This window comes from Schistocerca cancellata, chromosome 5 (assembly GCF_023864275.1).
Source record: "Schistocerca cancellata isolate TAMUIC-IGC-003103 chromosome 5, iqSchCanc2.1, whole genome shotgun sequence".
Taxonomy (NCBI): domain Eukaryota; kingdom Metazoa; phylum Arthropoda; class Insecta; order Orthoptera; family Acrididae; genus Schistocerca; species Schistocerca cancellata.
The window spans coordinates 622,285,556-622,304,370 of NC_064630.1; the positions used below are offsets into that span (position 1 = coordinate 622,285,556).

An 18,815-nucleotide genomic window follows, 5' to 3' on the forward strand; every position below is an offset into this window, starting at 1 on the left:
TTCTGCTCCAAGAAAATGCGCGTCCACACGCCTGCAAGGTTCACACAAAGTGTAGCGGCCAAGTTCAGGTTGGAGCAGCCCTGCCCTACGAAACTAGGGATGGGGAAAATACCGACCGGTTGAAACCGATACCGGTATTTTAGTTCCGAATAAATGGTATTTTCTGGTATTTGTTTGGTCTCGGTTATAACAGGTGTTCTTTATTTTTACTAATAACCGAATAAAAAAACGGAATAACAATTATCACAGCAACAATGCTGAAATTTTTCCTTGTTAAATAAATCTTTTTTTTTCAGAAAAGAAGTAATTTTTATTCCTAAGCTTTGCATTGGCTTGAAATATTGCGTTATTACAGAAAATTGGGCCGGCCGCGGTGGTCTAGCGGTTCTGTCGCTGCAGTCCGGAACCGCGGGACTGCTACGGTCGCAGGTTCGAATCCTGCCTCGGGCATGGGTGTGTGTGGTGTCCTTAGGTTAGTTAGGTTTAAGTAGTTCTAAGTTCTACGGGACTTATGACCTAAGATGTTGAGTCCCATAGTGCTCAGAGCCATTTGAACCATTTTGAACAGAAAATGGGGATAGCGACCAGTACTGTTTTACTATCAGTGCCGACAGAAACGAGGAACAAACACATGGCATAAGAACTGGTACAGCATTGCTGAATAACAACGTCCCTGCTGTTGCGTGTCATGGTTTAAGGTACGCGTGTACGTGCAGTGTGCAAGACTTGCTTGCCCCTAGTCTGTGCGATACTTTGTCATACTTTCACGATGTGACTTAATAATGAAATACAAAAGCTCCATCTGCTTTAAAGGAAAAGATTTGTCTGGCAATTCTATGAAACAATAAAAGAGGAAGGAAATTATGGTAATAGTAATAAATTAGAAACTTAACCACAATTCATTCAGACTACACGGTAAAAATAGAAAATAGCTGACCTGCTGCCTCTATCTAGATAACAAGCCCGTATGTGGGTAACCCTTGAAAATGGCCAAATTAACACGAAAAACAGAGTCCTCGAACCTCAGATTTTACCCAGTCGCACTGACTATTTGTAATGCCCAATAGTGATATGATACCCGACTACATGATTTTTGAGAAGAGTTTCAAAAAATTGGAATTAGTGATTTTTTGTAGCAGTCAACCACTTACCATTTTTCGAGAATAGCAGCGAACGTTGGACGCACTAACTTGTCTTTTATTTGCCTATTTAATTTAATGTTTTGATTCTATACATCTTGAAACTGAGAGAATCGAAAATGTTTAGTCTTTGTTCCATTTCCACGTTTATTACAGGAAATAACAGGGATAAGAAAACTGAAAATCGTTTGTTACAGAAACCGGTATTTTTAAGCGGTTTTAACAGATAAATTGGCGTGGAAAAAAATCTGATATAATCGAAAACTGCTTGTTCTGGCGATAACCGCCATACCTACCAGCGACATGTCGCCCCGCGACTTCCAGGTTTTAGGTCCGCTAAAAAATCGTCTCACAGGGAAATACTTCAGCTCGGACGACGGACGGAAGGACACAGCGGAGGACTGGCTGCTGTCACAGCCGCAGGGCAAAGGGACCCTTTCGTCTCGTGGAACAGTGGCGTTTTGGTGCTCAGGTTTCTCGTGATTACTTTGGAATAAAGACTCCAAGTACATCCACAGTGTTGCATCGTACCTTTTCTTTCGAATAACCCTGATATATAAATTGACCTAGACGGTTTTATTCATATAATGCCCTAGTTAAGCCCTGGGTCGAAGCCTGGAGCCGTGTGTCATTACAACCAGTGGCAAACTGATGTCTGAAAAAAACATGCGACCATTCACGCCGTTCTTTTCGCTTTGTTTAGGACAGTGTGGAGAAGAGTTGTAAGATGGGAGCACCGGGACGCAGGCTTCTCATCTACCTGAACTTGACGGCTCATCTCGAGCGGCGCCTTACGCCGGTGTCCCATACGATGCAGCGTACCCACGGCTGCCTCCGGAGTAAGCAGAGGCCTGGGAAGCGCAACGGCCAGCAGCACACTTCCGTAACCTACACCACAGGCCGCGAGCTGCGAGTCAGCACGCGACTCGCTCCCGGCCGCCAGCACACACAACCTGCAAACCATACTGCGTTCGCTTCCGCGGCGGAGCACTACCCCAAGCATGCACGACCGTGTGGTTTCCAGCGCCTCGCTTGCCTAAACTATTACCCACCGAGGTAGCAGTAAACGTAAATTAAAAGACGAGAGTGTTTGGAAAGATCGGTGCCTAATTAGTTCCCCGCCTGAATAAATCTTATTTGACATGGAAAGCCGGAATGGCCTCTTAGACATATCCACGATAGACTGGCCTCATCCTTGTCCATTCCCAAGTGGAATTCCTCCTATAATGACCTCGACATCAACCAGACCTTTTTTCTTGACAGTTTGGGTACGTTGACAAAAAACACGCACTCTGACTTTCGCCTAGTGTTTAACCAGCTGAACTTTCCATCGATATCTATTATTGTTATATGGTGACATGAGAAAACGAAGACTTACATTTTATAGTCCCATTAAAAGAATGGCATCCACTAGATTGACAAAACAAATTGTAGAATTCTACGAAAACAGAAGTAAGGCCAAAACTGAGCCAATTAAATGCGTCGCTGCGATTAAGGAGGATATTAAAGAACATAACTTAGGCAGAATCTACAGATAGAAAAACATTCAGGAGCGCCTGCGATGGTGTACTAAACGACGAACCTGGGTGCACGAATGACAAAACGTCATTTTTTCGAATGAATCCAGGTTCTGTTTACAGCATCACGATGGTCGCATCCGTGATTGGCGACATCGCGGTGAACGCACATAGGAAGCGTGTATTCGTCATCGCCGTACTGGTGTATCACCCGACGTGACGGTGTGGGGTGCCATTGGTTACACGTTTCGGTCACCTCTTGTTCGCATTGACGGCACTTTGAACAGTGGACGTTACATTTCAGATGTGTTACGACCCGTGGCTCTACCCTTCATTCGACCCCTGCTAAACCCTACATTTCATGAGGATAATGCACGACCGCATGTTGCAGGTCCTGTACGGGTCTTTCTGGATACAGAAAATATTGGATGCTGCCCTGGCCAGCACATTCTCCAGATCTCTCACGCCTGGTCATTGGTGGCCGAGCAACTGGCTCGTCACAATACGTCAGTCACTACTCTTGATGAACTGTGGTATCGTGTTGAAGCTGCATGGACAGCTGTACATGTACACGCCATCCAAGCTCTGTTTAACTCAATGCCCAGGCGTATCAAGGCCGTTATTACGGCCAGAGGTGGTTGTTCTGGGTACTGATTTCTCAGGATCTATGCACCCAAACTGCGTGAAAATGTAATCACATGTCAGTTCTAGTATAATATATTTGTCCATTGAATACCCGTTTATCATATGCATTTCTTCTTGGTGTAGCAATTTTAATGGCCAGTAGTGCATGTATATACGTAATTAAGTTTGTTCCGAACCCTCAGTATTCGAGTCCTAGTCGCACTTATCCGATTTTTCTTTTCTTTTTTGGAATGAGTGGCTACACTGCATTGTCGCAGAGTACCCAGCCCTCGTACGTGACTTTGTGAGCGCTGCTTTATCTTCTTCGTCATATGTACGTTAATGACATTTAGCGCGCTTGATCGCTCGTGTGCTCCAGATCCATTAACTGACAAGCGAGCGCTTTTAACTTACAAGCACCATCTGATACGGCACATCGGCTCTGCTAGCAGCAGAACGCGGCATCGCAAGGTCGGCGACGTAACAATGTGAGTCCGACGCAGCGCGCTGTTTACCCGCCAGCCGCGTTCCCCCATAATTAGCGCGGGCGCTTCCTGATTAGTGAAAGAAACAAAACGGCCTAAGGAGCCCAGTTAGTCTCGTTATTAATCGACAGAGCCGCGAGGCCCGCGATGCGAGATTACATTTCAATTGATGCGCGGTCGCTCGCCAAATGCGCGGACAAAAACGCGAGCCCGGCTAATTACTGGCAACTAACGAGCTCCGTACGTGAGCCCACTTACGCCACAGGCGTTTCTGACTCGCGATGACTTCTCGTTTTGCTGTGCTTTAGCGCTGGTTAGGAAGCGCCCAGACGCTCAGACTCCTGCGGGTTGCTGCATCGCGGGAAAACTTTAAGAGCCACAACCTTGCAGTTCTAAACGGCTCGTGCAGCAGAAGCCTGAGTAATAATAAGGGAACCGAGAAAGAAAAGCGAATAAGCACCATTTAACACTGGCGTGTAGTAGCTAATAGCAGAAAATCAGCGGTCTGCAACACTTACATTTGAGCAAAACAGTAGGCTAAGCCTCGCAACTAAATATATTATACACAACTGGATGCAGGAACTCGACTTTTTTAATATTTACTGTGGCTGTTAACATGCTTTTCATGAAAGGCTTTCCGTGACTTAACCTACCGGCCAGGAATATTTTTGTTAGAATTATTCCGTCTTCAGTGCCAATATTTTGCTTTAAGTTTTAATTCAACGCGTTTCATTGTTACAAAAAAAAAGTCAATGTAGTCCTCGGAGTTGTAGATCAGAAACGCGTTGGATAAAAAAAGAATATTAAAATAGTCCCTTCCTTGCATGGCCTTTTCCCGCAGCAGCTGTTATAATTACTTGTTATTGGTTTTTCCGACTTAAGCATACCGCAGTTTAAGAATACTTTTCGCCACTGGGGTATTTCGCTTTTATTTACAAAGCATTTGCTGTGGTCATCCTGTTGATACATCATGTCTTTCATTGGGTATACATGGATTAAAACAGTATTTCCTCATAAAATTGGTGGCCAATTTACTTGTGGTGTGTTTTCCTCTTGTTTACATATTAGTGGAGTTGTTAGCGGAGATTGAGGGCAATAAACTAGGTTGCACATTCACTTTTGGTAATTTTTTTCTTTTTCTTCAGCCCATTTTTACATAAGCTACAACGTTATTTTGCGAGTTTTGCGCAACCTGTGAATGCATCTTATTTCGCGCGCGCGCGCGCGTGTGTGTGTGTGTGTGTGTGTGTGTGTGTGTGTGTGTGTGTAGAAACTAATGGAGATGCGTTACACGTTCAGCAGAAATGGGAGAGGTGGGAATGTGGCGAAAATGATAGTTTCTGCTTTGCGGAGGAGGGACAGTTATTACAAATATAGCACTGGAAGGAGATGATAATGCTGAATATGAAAAATACTATTAAACTGAAGTAAGCTTAAGACTAAAAGAACAATGGCTGACTAAAATATTGAGATGAAGACGGCGCAGTACTAATGAAAATAATCCTACGTTATTTGCTTGGGCTATCAAATTACACGAAATGCTCCAGTGACACCTTCAGTAGGACGTATAAAGCGTCTTTCAGTTTTTGTGGTATGACAGTGATAGCACTCTATACAGACGACGCTATGTACAGTAAAGCCAGACTATGCATACCACCTTGTAAATGATTTTCTCTCGTAAATGACTTTTGTACTATATCAGTGTCACGTTTGGCGAATAATGGAGCAGTGCAAAAATCCTACCGACGACAGCACAAAAAGTGCTGAAACATATTTGTGTGAAGAACAAATGAATGGTTCAAATGGTTCTGAGCACTATGGGACTTAACATCTGTGGTCATCAGTCCCCTAGAACTTAGAACTACTTAAACCTAACTAACCTAAGGACATCATCCACATCCATGCCCGAGGCAGGATTCGAACCTGCGACCGTAGCAATCGCGCGGTTCAGGACTGAGCGCCTAGAACCGCTAGACCACCGCGGCCGGCAACAACTGAACAGACGGTATCTTGCATTAAGGCGGAATATCTCTCCAATGGTAACAATACCGGTTTTTAGCAAATCTTCAGATGATCAGTTTAAAAAGAAAGAAAAAGGCGGATAGTAAAATGTAAGGAAAGCAAATTACAAAGCAAAGTAACTTTTATACACAACCACACATAACTGAATACGCTACGTGGTTGGTGCGCTCGTATAAGATGAAGTGCTCGCGTATCATTCAATAGATCTCGAGTATACGAGTGGTGAAGCGCGCTAAATGTCGTTAACTAACGACGAAGAAGATAAAAGGGCAGTTACAAGTCACATACGATGGTGGGAATATCTGCGACAACGCAGTGTAGGAGAAAGAAATTACAACATGTCTCTGAGTGATCATTTTCCGTCAGTTACATCGCTCTGTAACTCCCGTGGACGGTCAGTATTTGTAGAAGTCTTCTCTATGGGTCATTTCTCAGTGCATGGCGAAGCGAACTTAACACCGCTGGTTCTTGTACAATTACTATGTAACGTATTCGATTTCTTGTAGTTGTGTATAGAAGTTGTATCTTCGTAATTTAGTTTTCTGGTATTTTCTACCAAGTTGCTCTTCATTTGTATCTTTAAAGATCATATGATGCTGGCTTGCTGAAAAGCCTAACGCAATTGACATGAATATTAGTGAAACGAAGAAATTTAGGACATATTGCTACGAGGTCAGGAGCGAACCAACAAGAAGACCTTTACTGACAGCTTTCATCTCTTGATTGCTGTGTAATATTGTCAAAGTTTTTGGATTACACTTCATTTTGATCATATAAAACAAATTGAGATGGGTTGTCGTTTCGGGGAACGAACTGCGGGTCATACGTATGAGTTGCGATGCCAGAACACGCCCCTAGGACCCGTGTGAACTTAAGGCTTCAAGCTGCCACTGACTTCCCACGATTCTTTGAGGAGATCAGAAGAAAATGAACACTTCCGATACTAATGTTCTTCTCAAACTTATTTCACATTTCCGTTCGCATTCGGGCAGTCTGACTCTTCCTTTGTTTTACATAATAACAATAATGCTTGCAACACGTAAGGCGCAGCCGGTTTCGTCGCACGAATAAGGAAGCAGGCGCTTCCACAGCACGGAATATCTAGTTTAATGATCAGCGCTTCCGAGTAAAAGGTTTTTTGGGCCTCCTCGTTATTGTTCTTCGGTGCGGGTCTCGGCACGAACCAACGGAGGGAGTATATGTTTCACTTAAATTATCTGTGGGCCATATTTGGAAGGACCGGAATGTTAATTCCGTTCAGTTATTGTGCGTCGCGCTTTCTCTGCCACGCCACTCCTCGCTTAGCGGTCTGTAATGAGAGGGGCCAGTGTCTTCTCCACACACACACACACACACACACACACACACAGAAAGACGTCCTCGTGGGCTTTCTCCGCTCCACACCCACCACCCACCACGCCGCGCCGGTGCCGTCGCGTGCTGGCCTTCTGCCCAAAACACTCGTGTTCCGATTAGCAGACTCTTCCTCTGTTCTCAACCGCAGCTGCATTTCCATCACTATGCCATCTCGCACATACTGCGTAACAGCTTCACTACATTACAGGGGAAAGAAATTAGTACACCTGGAAAGGTGACGTCGATTTTGATCTGATTACAGCATATGCCACCTAGGGCATAGTACACTACTGGCCATTAAAATTGCTACACCAAGAAGAAATGTAGATGATAAACAGGTATTCACTGGACAAGTATACTATACTAGAACTGACGTGTGATTACATTTTCACGCAATTTGGGTGCATAGATCCTGAGAAATCAGTACCCAGAACAACCACCTCTGGCCGTAATAACGGCCTTGATACGCCTGGGCATTCAGTTAAACAGAGCTTGGATGGCGTGTACAGGTACAGCAGCCCGTACAGCTTCAACACGATGCCACAGTTCATCAAGAGTTGTGACTGGCGTATTTTGACGAGCCAGTTGCTCGGCCACCATTGACCACAAGTTTTCTACTGGTGAGAGATCTGGAGAATGTGCTGGGCAGGGCAGCAGTCGAACATTTTCTGTATCCAGAAAGGCCAGTACAGTACCTGCAACATGCGGTCGTGCATTATCCTGCTAAAATGTAGGGTTTCGCAGGGATCGAAGGATGGTAGAGGCACGGGTCGTAACACATCTGAAATGTAACGTCCACTGTTGAAAGTGCCGTCAATGCAAGGAAGAGGTGGCCGAGACGCGTAACCAATGGCACCCCACACCGTTACGTCGGATGATACGCCAGTATGGCGATGACGAATACACGCTTCCAACGTGCGTTCACCGCGATGTCACCAATTGCGGATGCGACCATAATGATGCTGTAAACAGAACCTGGATTCATCCGAAAAAACGACGTTTTGCCATTCGTGCACCCAGGTTCGTCGTCTCGTACACCATCGCAGGCGCTCCTGTCTGTGTTGCAGCGTCAAGGGTAACCGCAGCCATTGTCTCCGAGCTGATAGTCCACGCTGCTGCAAAGGTCGTCGAACTGTTCGTGCAGATGGTTGTTGTCTTGCAAACGTCCCCATCTGTTGACTCAGAGATCGAGACGTGGCTGCACTATCCGTTACAGCCATTCGGATAATATGCCTGTCATCTCGACTGCTAGTGATACGAGGCCGTTGGGATCCAACACGTCGTTCCGTATTACCCTCCTGAACCCACCGATTCCATATTCTGCTAACAGTCACTGGATCTCGACCAACGCGAGCAGCAATGTCGCGATACGATAAACCTTAATTACCATAGGCTTCAATCCGACCTTTATCAAAGTCGGAAACGTGATGGTACGCATTTCTCCTCCTTACACGAGGCATCACAACAACGTTTCACCAGGCAACGCCGGTCAACTGCTGTTTGTGTATGAGAAATCGGTTGGAAACTTTCCTCGTGTCAGCACGTTGTAGATGTCACCACCGGCACCAACCTTGTGTGAATGCTCCGAAAAGCTAATCATTTGCATATCACGGCATGTTCTTCCTGTCGGTTAAATTTCGCGTCTGTAGCACGTCATCTTGGTGGTGTAGCAATTTTAATGGCCAGTAATGTAGGTGCACCGATAATGGTGTCAACGACAGACAGCCGACAGACAGCGTAGTGGCGTAGCTGTCAGAGCGCCGCCTGTGTCTACCCTTCAGCAGGGAATGCTCACAGCCAGAAGGATCAGTGTGGCTCAAGCGTGCGAAGCAAGGAGGCAACAGTGTCACGGGGACGCACTCGTGCTCCCTACAGCCAACTGAGCGAGTTTGAAAGGGGTCAGATTGTGACCTTCCGTGTGGCGGGATGGTGCTTTCGGAGAATTGTCACAAAAGTTGGATGTACGGCGTCAGTTGTGCACGATGCTGGTAGTGGTCATGTGAATATTTTCACACCCGCAGACGAGGTTTTGGGCGTCCACGCAGCTCGGACGCGCGCCATGATCGTCGCACTATAAGAGCGGCAGTGGCAAACCGTACAACCACCACAGCACACACAACAGGACATGTGACTACAGACTTGTCAACACGAACTGTTGCGAACCAATTATTGGCAGTGGACTACAGGCACGCTCACCTCAAGCCCACTCAAACCACAGCATCTGCCTCCTGTCGTCAGAGGATAACTTGGAAAATGGAATAGCGCGCAGTATTCAGCGTTATAAAGCTGATTCTGTCTGCACACAAGAGATGGTGGTTTTTTTTTTTAAAAAAATCTTTATTTATTAACCCAATATCATACATAATTAACCCACCACCTGAAATCATTAGTGGGTCGAACTTTGCTACAATTTACATTTTAGCAGCATATTCTTTATCTATTATATTTTACTATTAGTATTAACTACAGGAGTTAGTTCAATCTACGAGTTTTACATTATCTGTAGGTATCAATCTGGAAAAACTATTAGGCAATCACACTATCAACTATACTCTACTTTCCTACTAATAACTACTTCCTGCAGCGTTACAGGTGTGCCAGAATGTATTATAAACCTACTATTTTGTGGCCATGCCCACCGAGCTAACCCCAGTGGGCGTGCCCCTGGCACTGGGCTGGCCTTCCAACAATCGCTGCAGGTCTAAGAAAAAACATTTCCTACAATCTACTTCTACAATTACAGTAATAACTAATATGAGTCATAATCGGTGTGCTTTAGTCTTAGCCGGTATGGTCGCACCCTCCCCCTGATCCTGGATGCGTCGGATCCCGATCGTCATTGACGGTCGGCCAGTACGCACCCTGGCGGAATGGGATGATGCGTTATGTCGAGAAAATTTGGATCCTATCTACTCTATCTCCCTTCTGTATTCTCTTAGGATCTTGGCAGATACCTCGCCAGCCAGTTTATTAATAATAGTGAAGGTGGTAGCGTCCCTAATGAGATGAAAGGTGTCTGTATTAGGTAATGAATTTCGTAAGTCCATTGCAACGTCGTCGAAAAGCGGACACTCATAGACCACATGATCCGGTGTGCCCAGTTAGCGCGCAGTATTCAGCGTTGAAAGCTGATTCTGTCTGCACACAAGAGATGGTGGTTTGCGAGCACGGCGTATACGCAGGCTCGGTGAGTGCTGTCTCGTAGACAGACACACTGTCCCCATTCCAGGCCTCGTGGTCTTGGGTGCGATAAGCCACAACTCTCGTTATTAACAAAATTCTCTCTTTATCGAATTCACAGCTTCAGCAATGCGATGTGGCAGGCTTTCGAGAGCGTCAGTACAAAAATGGCTCAAATGGCTCTGAGTACTATGGGACTTATCATCTGAGGTCATCAGTCCCCTAGAACTTAGTACTACTTAAACCTAACTAACCTAATGACATCACACACATCCAAGCCCGAGGCAGGATTCGAACTTGCGACTGTAGCGGTCGCGCGGTTCCAGACTGAAGCGGTCGCGCGGTTCCTAGAACCGCTCGGCCACACCGGCCGGCTAGAGTGTCAGTTATAGGAGGGAAAAAACACGGCCTTTTACGTAACTCCACAGATAAAAGTCACAAAGCGTGAGGTCTGGAGACCTGGAGGCTACCGGCGATGGAGTTTATCTTCGGCTACTCCTCTTCCAATCCAACGTCCTGGAATGGTGTCATTCAGGTAAAGACAAACGTGCTAAGAGAAATGAGGCAGGGCCCCATCTTGCGTGAATATGAATCTTCAGGTTGAGGAAATCATCAGTTCTGAAGCATGTCTAGCTAGGTTAGTCACAGTTTTGTCTATGAAGAAGACAGCAACAGCGCCAACGCGGCCGTGATTGGAACATCTACCTGGACTGTTCAAATTTTAAACTGTCTGTCCGGGAACGTCGGAATTATGGAGCTGCCTTTTATAATTTGGAAGATATAAATGTCTGAAATCTGTTCCTTCTTTTTGAATAGCCCTGTAGATAGTTACATAGTGTAATATGCAAATTTTTAAATGTTGTTTTGAATTAGATTTTTGGTATTGTTAAACTCGATACCTTATCCTATTTACTTTTTCCACATGTCACTGTTTTGCGGCCTACTTTGCGTTTCTTACACAATGTGCCATATGCAACATAAGCTCGTGTTATTCATCAATTTTTTTGACTATCACTTTAAATAATGCCTGGATGCCGAAACGAGAAAAATGGCCGTAATTCGAAGATTTACTGATTCTTGGGAGAGTATATTATAGTTAACTCAAATGTTGGCCATTGGAAACAACATTTATACACAAAAGCGCTGCTAAACGGTCCTCTGTTACTGTAACAGTTTGCAGGCTGGGGCGGTTTGTAATGTTTGTGTGACGCTGTACCAGAAGACAGAGATAGAAAGTATTCAGTTGGTGTACTCTCGTCTCCTGGTCGTCTTTCTGTTCCGGAGAACATCGTTGCTAAGCACTGTCGAGCCAAAACATTTTACGACCACCGCCAAGCACGAGATTGGGGGTGGAGGAGTGCGTTGCAGACACGTGACGCGATAAGGAAAATCATAAAATCATAAACGCAGCACAGACCAATGGGGCACCATTGTAACAATGATCCAGACCGCAAATGGGACACCCACAGATGTAAGCGACTTTGAGAAAGGGCATATCATGTTACGGACCGGCGCCTCGGAACGAGCGTATCGAAACAGTGAATCTGGCAGCTGTTCGCGTGCTATAGCCGAGACCACCTGTAGCAAGTGGTTGGAGCACTGTGAAATCACGAACAGGCGACAACGTGTTGGACGCATACGCCACGCGCAGGTCGGAAGCTTGTCAACTCTGTTAAGTACAGCAGGTCTTCGGAACATACAGTCTGTTCGAATGCTATGAATTACCTCGAAGAAAGCGACTTGACAAATAGTTAACATGTCTTCAGAAAATATCGTTGTTATGAAACACTTAGTAAGTGACGGAAAGTCATCGATTAAAACGGAAGGGACGTCTAGCGTTCCACAAGGAAGCGTTAGGCTTCTGTTGATTCTAATCTATATAAGCCACTTAAGAGACAATCTGAGCAGCCCTCTTAGACTGTTTGCAGATGGTGCTGTCATTTACCGCCTCGTTAAGACATTACATGATCAAAACCAATCACCAATTGATTTAGAGAAGATACCTGTATGCTCCGAAATAATGAAAAGTGTGAAGTTATCTGCATTAGTAATGTAAAGGAATCGGCTAAATTACGGTTACACAATATATCTAACAAATCAAAAGGCTGTAAATTCAACTAAATACTTAGGCATTACATTTACGAATAACTTAAACTGGAACAATCACATACATGACGTTGTGGAGCAAGGGATCCAAAGACTGCTATTTTTTCGCAGAACACACAGAAGATGCAACAGGTCTACTAAAGAGACTGCGTACGCCACGCTTCTCTGCCCTCTTCTCGCGTCAGATAGGGCTGACGGAGGAAATGTAAGAAGTTGAAAGGAGGGCATCTTGTTTTGTACTATTGCGAAACAGGGGAGAGAGTGTCATGGATATCATACGCGAATTGGGGTGGCAGTCATTAAAACAAAGGCATTTTTCACGAAATTTCAATTACCAACTTTCTCCTTCGAATGGGAAAATATTTTGTTGGCGCCCACGTGCATAGGGAATAATGATCATTGTAATAAAATAACAGAAGTCTGAGCTCGCACGGAAAGATTAAAGTTTTCGATTTTCCAGCGCGCTGTTCAAGAGTGGAACGGTAAGGAAATGGTTTGAAGGTGTTTCTATGAACCTCAGGCCCTTAATTGTGACTTGCGGAGTAACCGTGTAGATGTAGACGTAAAGCAGGACAGCACAGGACATCTGTGCCAGATGTGACGACAGTGTGCACTGCTGGTGCACACGCAACTGTTTCGGGGCGTACTATTCACCGCGAATTATTGAACATGGAGCTCCGTAACAGATGACCGCCTCCGTGTTCCTATGCTGACACAACGACATCGCGAATTTACGATACTAAGTCGGAAAGACTGAGCACAACCAGGAGCATCTCCGAAGATGTCCAATGTAGACTTGGACGAAACGTCAGGGATAGAATTCGGAAGAATTCTCAGCAGCTGAAACATCCGGTCGTGAAAGCCTTCATTGTGTGATGAGTATTACTGCTGATCATTTGTATCCCTTTTATGATTCACATCTTCCTCAGCGACGATGGCATCTTCCTGCAGGACAATTGCCAGAGTCGCAAGAGCAAAATCGTGTGGAGCGGTTTCGGAAGTACTATCGCGAATTCAGGTCGATGTCTCGGCCACCAAATTCTGCCCATGTGAATCCGATAGACGTCATCTAGAGAACTATTGGGAGGTGGCTCCGCGCCCAGAAAGTGCCAACCAGTCCATAATTTACGGGAATTGTGTGAGCTGTGCGCAGTAGGGATGCCGGTAATCGCTGAAAATGTTGAAATGTGTGTGAAATCTTATGGGACTTAACTGCTAAGGTCATCAGTCCCTAAACTTACATACTACTTAACCTAAATTATCCTAAGGACAAACACACACACCCATGCCCGAGGGAGGACTCGAACCTCCGCCGGGACCAGCCGCACAGCCCATGACTGCAGCGACCGAGACCGCTCGGCTATTCCCGCGCGGCGATCGCTGAAACAACCGATTTTCGGCTATATCTTTTTTCTTTTTTTTTCACGCCAGTTTAACCTGACTGTTAAAAACCGCTCAAAATATCCGGTTTCTGAAGTAACCGATTTCGGTTTTTTATTTCTGATTTCCCGTAATAAACGCAGAAATCGAATAAACATAGAACAAATTTGACTCTCCCAGTTTCAAAAAAATTTTCGTTGTTATCTGGTACTAAACTATGACGAAGAAAATATGACAAAGGATATAGCAAAACGTCGCCATTCACTGCATTCTGCATTTTGTCTGATGTGTTTGCTAGTCTATATTTTCTCGAGCAAATAAGTGCATATGTTGTGAGATGTATGGATGACACTTCTCCTATTCTTACATTTCCCAGGAGCGTGAACAGTTTACCACAAGACGTTTGACAACAACTTCCACTATCAGTTCTACTTTTGCCATTAGTAAACTCTATTGTCATTGCTTGTTCCTACGCTTTGTTACCGTACTTCAATTTTGCCGTAAAGATAGACCCTCATAACCTCACTGTCGCGATGCAGATGCCAAACTGCACAGCGGGCAGCTCTCACACAACACCGGCAGTTTTGATGCTGACGCGTAAACGAAAACGACCGCTCAATGCAGACGTGACTCGGTACGGAAATAAAACGCCAGGGGCGCCGCTGTAGACGCACTTGTCTCGCGTTGTCAGTTGACCGTGTAGGAGGGTGGTTGGGCAGACAATGGTCGGTGCTGCGATGCTTCGCGCCCGCCGCAGGGTCAGCGGACGGCCACAGCCGCTATCGCCGCATCTGGGAGCACAGTTAGCGCGCCACGCCGTAATTAAGTTTTTTGCCGGCCGCAGCGCACAGGGACAGGTCGGGCGGCCGCGGGCGACCCGCAGCGGTCACGCCACGCCGCAGGGCCGCGATGCCGGCCACACCACCTCAACTCACCTCTCGGTCTCCACCGCTCCTCCTCAGCGACGCTTACAACGTGTGACCTTACAGATAGGGCCACGAAAAAATGGTTCAATTGTTTGACAGTTTTTATCACTTTTTGCAAATTTGGGTCATATTTTCGCAAGTTTCGGTGTTATTGGCTGTTAATTTCGGCCATGTTTGATACCACTCTCCGTATTACTTTCTGACAGGTCATCTCTGAAGTACCGTCAGTTGTTTATTTTTGTCTTACTTCATTGTTTTACAGTGTTGTGTTGAAAATGAAAACATGCCTATCAGTTACGTTGCACACGGCGTCCCTTTCAAATCTCCCACATCTCGAAGAAAAAATTCTGCGGTGTCTTCGGAGGAATGACACTATGTTAAGTTTAAGCGCAAGCGTATAAACTTAATGTCGCAGTGCGTAAAAGTTTAGAGTAGTTCTTTTGAAATCGATAAAAAGCAGCACAATTGCCGGGTTAGGAACTTCAAATCCAGGGTCAGACACACTAGTATTAATTTATGGCAATTCAATGCGGGATGCGTAGCCACAGTTACAGCTTACTTATCTGCAGTGTGATGGGCAGTTGAGTGATAAATTTCGTAATAAAATCAATCTTGCACACTCGTATCAAAATTTTCTTCAACATAAATTTCCCTAACTTCACAAATTTACAATTACAATCATGTCGATGTTTGGACCTACGTACTTGTGCGAGCAACGTGTCCCTCCGCAATGAAGAAAACGAAATCCACCCATAGTAGGTCGATGACTGACTTCAATTTACAAACTTATCTTCGAACTAGCTGTGCTCAAGGAATGGTACCGTACATTGACGCTTCAGTGAAAAGAGAAATAAAAGTAGCTTTTCACTGAGAGGCAGTGTTTCTATTTTTAACGTGTCAATAAAATAGTCTCCAAATGCAAGTTGAAGATAATTTAAGCTTCGTCCATGAAAGACATTCATCATAAGGCTGCATCAATCGCAACAAATATCATGTTTCTATTGATGCAATAATTTACCAAAAGCCGAATGTATTGTAGAAATTTATTATATGAACTTCTTATGTGCTACCAGTTTCGGCATTACAATGATGCTATCTTCAGGCCCCTGTACAATGAGTAGAACAAATTTACTATTATAAAAATATAGAACATACGTTAACAATTGACAGGTACCATGTTGACTATGTAAGTGGCTCAAAAAGACATATTGTATGTCATTAAAACTATATGTAACATTAGGCCAAATATGCTTCTGCCTATGTCATGCTGTTGTCAATAGTTTTCACTGTTTTACCCGAGTATAGCGTGACAGATGAACATATGTATACGCTATTATTCATAAATCCGCATCCACAAAGTTGTAATAGGCCATGCAACACAAAAATCAAATGAACTGCATACAATCACATGTCCAGCGGAAGAGTTTTTTTAAAAATAATTAGCTAATATAAATAAATAATAAAATAAATTAATACAAGAAAATGTGAGATAACCTTGTCAGAATACATAAGTTACATATGTGTAGCCTAGGTCGTATTGTGTGTGGTACGACAAATAGCTGCCGCGACATTAACGATAAAAAACATAAAAGAGTGTGTCTTAAAACCTAATTGCATTCACGACATAAACCAATGCAATCGTACTATAAAAATCATCAAACACCTGGTCACCGTAGACACTTCATTAGAACCCCTATGTAAGACCACCGCCGGCCGCGGTGGTCTAGCGGTTCTGGCGCTGCAGTCCGGAACCGCGGGACTGCTACGGTCGCGGGTTCGAATCCTGCCTCGGGCATGGGTGTGTGTGATGTCCTTAGGTTAGTTAGGTTTAAGTAGTTCTAAGTTCTAGGGGACTTATGACCTAAGATGTTGAGTCCCATAGTGCTCAGAGCCATTTGAACCATTTTTGTAAGACCACCCCGCCCGGTGCTGAGTGGATTAATCCGACGACAGTAGCTGCCCCATATAGTCATAGTTACAAAAAAGATTCTCAACCTCTGTATATCAAATAATGTCTATCTCCCTACATATAAGTCCTACACATTTTTTTAGGATTATACCAAGTGGAATCAAACGAATAAAAAGGAAAGGAAGAAAAAGAAAAATATAGGAGGCGCCCTATAAGTCCGAACACCCTTTCACATGAATCAGCTGAGTAAAAATGACACCTCTGCCAATGTCCATTATAATTATCCGGCTTAGTTCCTCCCTGACGGTTCCACGAACATCTGAATAGTATAAACTCGAGAATTCAGTTTACAATGGAGGAGGAGGTAGGCGGCAAATTACATTTCCTCGATGTGCTTGTGTTTAGAAACGAAAATGATAGTTTGGGACACTCAGTATACCGCAAACCCACGCACACGGACCGTTATTTGCACCGGAATTCGAACCACCACCCACAACAGAAGCGGAGTGTTATCAAGACGTTAGCGGACAGAGCTAGAGATATTTGTGAACCTGAGTTGCTAGACGCTGAGATGGAACATCTCCACAATGCACTAATGAAGAACGGATATTCGTCCGCCGAAATAAAACGTGCGTTGAGACAGCCACGCAGAAATCATTAGTGACGTACAGGCTACTGCAAAATCTAAGGTTTTCCTGCAGTTTGTAGAAAATGTAACGGAAAGAATAGGGAGGATCTTGACGAAGCGGAATATCACCGTAATGTACAAGTCCACCAGGAAGATACAGGAATACCTTAAGCCTGCCAAGGACGCTCGCAAACCATTGGAAAAAGCTGGAGTGTATAGGATCCCATGCAGCTGTGGAGATGTTTATGTGGGTACTACTAAAAGAACGGTTTCAAAACGTTTGGAAGAGCACAAGGGCAATTGTAGAAGAGGAGAAACGGAACGATCAGCTGTTGCGGAGCATGCTTTCCAGCCAGGGAACCACCATATTCGTTTCGAGGAGACGCAAGTACTAGCGGCCACAAGCGGATATTACGAAAGGCTCTACAGGGAGGCAATCGAAATCGCTAAACACCCTGCTAATTTCAATCGTAAGGAGGAGGGCCTGAAATTAAACGGTATGTGGATGCCAGTGTTAAAGAAGATGTGTACCACCCGTCCACTACTGGGTGATTGCAACGGCGATCGACGGCAGGGGACAGCGGCCAATTGCACTGACGTTTCCAAAGCACGTGACGTCACGCCGCGGCGCTGGAGCGCGCGGACACGGAATTTAGCGGCAGTCAGTAGCGAGCCAGTGGGTGTGTTGGACCTTCCATCGAGCTACAGACCCTCTTGAAGATGTCTCCCGCAGACGGGGACGAAACGTTGGGATTTGACAAAGAATTCACCAACCGACCAAGGCATAACAGCCCGGATAATTATAATGGACATGACATTTCCGGCCGTGAAAGTCTACATTTTAGTACCTCCGCCAATGTACTGTTCTTTTATACCTTGTCTACGCGATACTGTCGCCATCTTTATATGTTCATTTCGCTATACCACGACTTTCGTCACTTCAGTGCATGATGAGTGGACATGGTAGTTCCGAAAGGGTAACATAAATGTGCTGGCGTCAAGTTTGAAACATAATATTTCTTCTTCTTCTTTCTTGGCTCTACAGCTCATGATGAGCCTTGGCCTCTTCTACAATTTCCTTCCATCTCTCTCGGTCCTTTGCCAATACTCTCCAGTTTCTACAGCCCATCTTCCTAAGATCTTCGATTAATCCATCTTCCCATCTGGCTCTTGGTCGACCACGTCCTCTCTGCCCTCCTGGCTTTCCTTGTAATATTCTTTTTGGTACTTCTGTATCATTCATGCGAGCCACATGTCCCGCCCACCTCAGTATGGATGATTTCACTATCCTTCTGATGGGTTGGTCTTTGTATATGATATACAACTCATGGTTGTATCTCCTCCTCCATCTTCCTCTTTCTTTCAAATGCATACAGTGTTTCAATATCTTTAGTTGTTAATCTCCAGGCTTCAGAGGCATATGTAAGCAGTGGTCGTATAAGTGATTTATACGTAGTTAATTTCGTGGTACGAGTCAGGAGCCTTAAGGATAGAAGTCTTGTTAGGGCAAAATAGTTGGCTAGTATTAATCTCTGCTTAATTT

The 18,815-nt window shown here is 44.8% G+C and overlaps 1 protein-coding gene across 1 annotated transcript in view; it reads right to left on the reverse strand.

Moving 5' to 3' along the window:
• LOC126188565 (semaphorin-5A) overlaps nt 1-18,815 on the reverse strand; it is a 678,499-nt gene that overhangs the window by 313,418 nt on the left and 346,266 nt on the right. The gene's annotated exons all lie outside the window — the stretch shown is intronic.